This window comes from Diospyros lotus, chromosome 15, assembly GCF_014633365.1.
Source record: "Diospyros lotus cultivar Yz01 chromosome 15, ASM1463336v1, whole genome shotgun sequence".
NCBI lineage: Eukaryota > Viridiplantae > Streptophyta > Magnoliopsida > Ericales > Ebenaceae > Diospyros > Diospyros lotus.
The window spans coordinates 28,033,997-28,039,849 of record NC_068352.1 but is presented as its reverse complement, the minus strand read 5'-3'; the positions used below and the strand labels follow the sequence as shown (position 1 = coordinate 28,039,849).

At 38.8% G+C, this 5,853-nt stretch overlaps 1 pseudogene; it reads left to right on the top strand.

The window, feature by feature from the left end:
• The first annotated feature begins 1,057 nt into the window (after positions 1-1,057).
• LOC127791961 (cellulose synthase-like protein H1) lies at positions 1,058-5,601 on the top strand (annotated as a pseudogene).
• Positions 5,602-5,853: the final 252 nt, after the last annotated feature.

Below are 5,853 nucleotides of genomic sequence, written 5' to 3'. Positions count from 1 at the left end.
CAAATTGGATTTTACATGGGATTTGAATCGTTTGGGGGTCTTCGAATCGTAAAATCATAAAATCGTACGCGTAAAATCGAGATTTTAACAACAATGGCAACAACCTAATGAAAGACATGATACTAACATCTCATTCATGTAGAAATGGTTACTTTCACCTCTTTATTTGCTGGAGAAATGGTCTTAAATTGGAATGATCGAATTATGTTATCTTTTCCTGCCAACAATCTGTTGGGTTCTGGGGTGGGTCAAACGCATTGAATCATCTCCAGTTTCCACATGTTAGAAGGGGGTGTTTAGTGCTCAGGGTCCATGATACCGAAATTGTAGTGGAGTGACTTACTATGATGCTAAGGCTTGCTTCCCAATTATTCCATTCTAAGAATAGAACGTTAATCATATGACATTTTTTTTATTACTATTGCATTATACTACAATTCCATACTTTAAAAAATCTGTTGGTATTTTCTATCTCTAATTCCCTGCTTTTCCATGTATAATACGTTTTATTTACCATTTGCTATCTTTCTAACACTCATATTAGAATAGAAGCTATCTTTTAATTTCACATTCATGAAGTTTTATTACAACTGGGTTTGCCTCTAGCACAATTATTATTTGGCTAGCAAGAAAATTGTAATTATTGAATATCAAAGTTTGCTTATTACATGGATTATAAATTTGTAGACTGTTACATATATTTGATTTGGCTGAATGCATTATGAAACTTATGTTTATTGTTTATGTTTAAATTATTTTTTTATAATTTTTTATATTAAAAATTATATTTATAAAAATATCTTTATATTTTTTAAATTTACAATTTATCCCATATTTTTGTTTTTTATTTTTTTTAAAAAAAATATTATTTTTGTATTTTCGTTTCCTATTAAACACGTCTTTCGTTCTCTTTTCCGTTTTCGTGTCATTTCATCATCAGTTCATCACCACGCTCACCATAAGTTCCGTGATCGGCCGCACATTCAATGAATGGCCACCCATCCAAGCATCCGAATCACCTATAAATAGCATGCAGATACCCAACCTGCCAAACACCATCTTAACGCGCCATGTGTATGTATCAAACGGGCCAGCCCCCATCGATAATTTCTTCTGACAATGGCCAACCCCTCCAGCTCCCTCCCTCTCTACCAAAGATTCACCCGCAGAAACTACGTTTCTCGAGCCATTGAACTTGCCATCCTCTTCCTCCTCCTCTCTCTCCTGCTCCATCGCATCCTCTCTCCCAGAATCCATGGATTCGCCTGGCTCCTGGCCTTTCTCTGCGAGTCATGGTTCACTTTCACGTGGGTTCTTGTTGTCAGCACCAAGTGGAAGCAAGTGGAGTTCAAAACTTACCCTCAACGCCTCTCGCAAAGGTATACGTGCACGTGCCCAATTCTCGAGTTCCAGTTTATACCAAAGTGATCAGGAATCTTATCCACAGAAGACTTTTTTTTCTAACTGGGTGTTAATTTGGTTGTGGTTTTGGATGGTTGATTGGATAGGAAAGTGGAGCTCCCTCCGGTGGACATGTTTGTGACAACGGCTGATCCAGTCTTGGAGCCGCCAATCCTCACTGTGAACACCGTGCTCTCCTTGTTGGCCGTCGACTACCCGCCCGATAAGCTGGCCTGCTACGTCTCCGACGACGGCGGCTCTCCTCTCACCTTCTACTCGCTGGTTGAAGCCTCAAAGTTTGCCAGGCTCTGGGTTCCTTTCTGCAAGAAGCACGGCATACAGCTCCGGGCACCCTTCCGGTACTTTTCCAGTCAGTCCTCGTCTTCTCAGGATGCTTCGCCGGAGTTCCGGCAAGAGAGGAAGAAGATCCAGGTGGGTTAATTAATTTATATCAGTTTATTATGATGTCATTTTAAGCATCATAATAATCTAACTAACTAAAGCCAGTCTCTCTCTCTCTCTCTCTCTCTCTCGCTCGCTCTGTTGTCTTAATTTGCAGTGCGAGTATGAACATCTTTGCCAGATAATTGAAGATGCATCCAGAAGGCCTCTTCCTTGCGAGCTCGTTGGCCACTTCAAGGATTTCTCAAACATACAACGTGGAAATCACCCTTCCATAGTTAAGGTATTTCACCATACCTTGTTGGCCACAAATCAATCTATGATCGATCTATCTAACCAATTATATATAAGTCGCAAAAACACTGAACGATTTGATTGAACCTTTGGTCCATTTATGTTGTCGCCAACAGAAATCTGACTCTCTTTGTGTGCGTACCTCCACTGAAAGCAGCCTCTATCTAATCAACCATTCAAATATTTTTATTGCTAATTACTTGATTAATTCACCGTCTTTTAATTAATTAGGTTATATGGGAGAACAAGGAACGTCTTTCAAAAGATGAATCAATGCCACATCTTGTCTACATTTCCAGAGAAAAACGCCCCAATCACTTACATAATTTCAAAGCTGGCGCCATGAATGTGCTTGTAAGAGCTTCGATTTGTATTCCATATTAAGTATAATTTGTACTGTAAACCCATATTTATATTTATGTCTACTTAATGATACTTTTTTATAAATAAAAAAAAGGCATCACCAAAGTATGGAAAAGTCTCATTTTTGTGAAAATAACTCACTTGCTATGGTTATTTTTTTCTTTTCAATTTATGAATATTGGCAAACTTTTTTATGAAATTAAAAAAGATCTATAAGTTTTTTTTTTTTGTTTCGTTTCTTACTTAATTGTTGATCTAATATTATTATTTGTACTATGATATTAACAGACAAGAGTTTCAGGAGTGATGACCAATGCTCCAATTATGCTGAATGTAGACTGTGACATGTATGTTAATAACCCTCAAATTATTCTTCACGCCATGTGTTTCTTTATCGACATCAAGAATGAGAGGGATTGTGGATATGTTCAGTCTCCTCAAGGCTTCTACGATGGATTGAAGGACGACCCATTTGGAAACCAATTGGAGGTTTTGTTGAAGGTTTGCATCTTTTAAAAAAACAATTAAGTAATTTTTTCAAAGAAAGTTAGCCTCAATATCCCTAAAATTTTCTTAAATAACAGTATGTATCTCTAAGTTGAAATTATTGCATTAATCTTCCTTTTGTTAGCCAAATGATAGGGGTTTCATATAAATTTATTATAAAATGTCAAAGATATCCTAAAGTAAAGTAAACACAACGACAAGAAATAAATTATTCAATCCTTGAACAGTAGATATAGACTTACTATCTTTAAAATATGAGACGTATGAGACATATTTTCGAACTACAACGAAGGAAAACTTAGAATAAATTAACTATTAATTAAAACAGTTCTAGTATTCACTGTAAATGTCTTGTTTCAGTACGTGGGATATGGAGTAGTGGGGATTCAAGGACCTTTTTATCAAGGAACAAATTGCTTTCACAGAAGAAAAATCATTTATGGATTATCTCCATATGACAAGCAAATCAACGGTGAGAAACGCTCTATATATTTAATATAAACAAAAAAAAGGGTTAAATCTCAAGCACGCTACTTTTTTTAATAATTTGCCTGTGCCCTTGGTGATAGGAAAGCTGCGCAACATTGAGGCATTGAAGAGCGTTTATGGGAGCTCAATAGAGTTCACCACATCAGCTGCGGAGACACTATCAGGGTTGATGATTGGCTGTTCATTGGAAGAGGATTTGTCGAGTTGCATGGATGCAGCTCACACTGTTGCTGGCTGTGGCTATGAGTATGGCACCAAATGGGGCAGTGAGGTGAGAGCTTCATCACCGAATAGAGCCTTAAAATATATCCCAAGAAAGGAGCTGGTTGCCATTTTGAGGTCATTTACTTTATTCTAAATCATTTATTAAGTAAATTATTCTAAACTTTGTGTCCTTCAAAGGTTGGATGGATGTACGGATCTAGAACAGAAGACGTGCATACTGGGCTTTCCATTCTGGGGAGGGGTTGGAGATCCACCTACTGCACACCCGACCCGCCAGCGTTCTTGGGCTGTGCACCCTCTGGTGGCCCGGCAGCCATGATCCAACATAAGAGGTGGGCGACTGGGCTGCTTGAAGTTCTGTTCGGCCCAAAAAGCCCACCTATCCTTATGCTCAAAGGGAGGCTCCAGTTCCGGCAAGGCTTGGCCTACTTATACATCATTTTGTGGCCCATCCGGTCCATTCCCGAGCTATGTTATGTTGCTTTGCCGGCCTACTGTATCATCGCTGATACTCATTTCTTGCCCAAGGTCAGCCTAGAAAAAGTTTTGAACGTAGTTTCATTGGATATAAATTATGTAAAAAAAATTAATATTTTTATATTGAATTAAAATTATTAACATAATTTATAATTACAAATGTTATGTTACCATTGGCAATTGCTTTTGACGTGATGTGGGTCCATGATCATTGATCATTGCGTAATGATCAATCTCATCAATTGGTCCATTCTAGCATCTGTTTTTACATGATTCGTAAGAGTAAGCTCTAATAACGTAGCTTCTTTAAGAAGAGATATCAAAATTTCAATCACCGTAAATTATGTATATTTTCTCGTAATGCAGATGGGAGAACCAGGCTTCTTGACAATCATCTTTCTCTTCCTCATCTACAACTTGTACACTTTATCTGAGTATCTGCGAGTTGGACTCTCAATCCGCGCATGGTGGAACAATCAGAGAACGTGGAAGATTGCCGCCATGAACGCCTGGTTCTTCGGAATTTTGAGCGTTGGCCTAAAGCTCCTCGGAATATCAGACACCGTCTTCGAAGTCACCCAAAAGGACCAGCCTACTGCCGGCGACAACACTGATGCCAACGCCGGGAGGTTTACATTCAACGACTCGCCTATCTTCATCCCCGGCACCACCATCTTGTTGATAAACCTGGCGGCCCTAGCTACCGGATTGCTAGGGTTTCGCCCTTCCCCCGACGGAGATGGGTTCAGGATAGGGGAGGTTGTTTGCGCGCAGTGTGTGCGTGGTGCTGATTTTCTGGACGTTCTTGAAAGGTCTATTTGGTAGAGGGAAATATGGGATTCCTTTGCCGACCATTTTCAAGTCGGGGGCTCTGGCGATGTTGTTTGTGCAGTTGAGCAAATTGAGCTCATCCAGTTGACTGTCATCGGTGTCATGGTGAACAAATTACTTGCCATTTCAGAGTTCGATGACGTGTTAATTGCTCCCATGGAAAGTCGTCTTGCTTTCACTTTGTTGATTTGATGTCATATCAAGGTTCGGTTCGGTCCGTAATTTGAGAAGGGTGGTGTTACTTACAGAAAATGTATACGGAATTCAGCCGTATGCCTGCCCGGAAAAGTCGTCATAGCCGAAGAAGAAGAACTGTGCTGCCGCGAGTTAAAAATGCTACTAGAGGGCACGGGGTAGTTTCTGTAGACTGCAAACTGGACCGGTTTTTTCTATTGGGCTGAAATGTCGAACCTTAATTGAGGCCCATTAGTTCTAGCCCGGCCTCTAGTTCAATTCTCTAAAAAGAGAAACCGTCACAGTAGGTCAGCCCAAGCTTAAAGAAGCTTGAGCTTAGGTAGACCTATATTTCTAGGCCCAATCCAATTGAGCCCAATCTAGTATAGTTCTAGTTGTAATCGTATAATTTTAATTTACATGATTTCTACGTCTGTTTAATATTGATATCTACAACCATATTTCACTTAAGGATTTTCTTTTATGAAGCTCTTGGGCCATCTACTTCTTTAGTCATAAATTTATTTCAATCTCCATTACTGGCTTTACATATAGATTTAATGGTCTAATAAAATCTCTAACGGGTGTTACTTTAATATTAAATAAAAGGTAGGTAATGACTAATCTAATTTCTTACTATTTAGAGGAGAAATCACATAATTTAGTAATCTATAGTTTTTTTATTGTGTT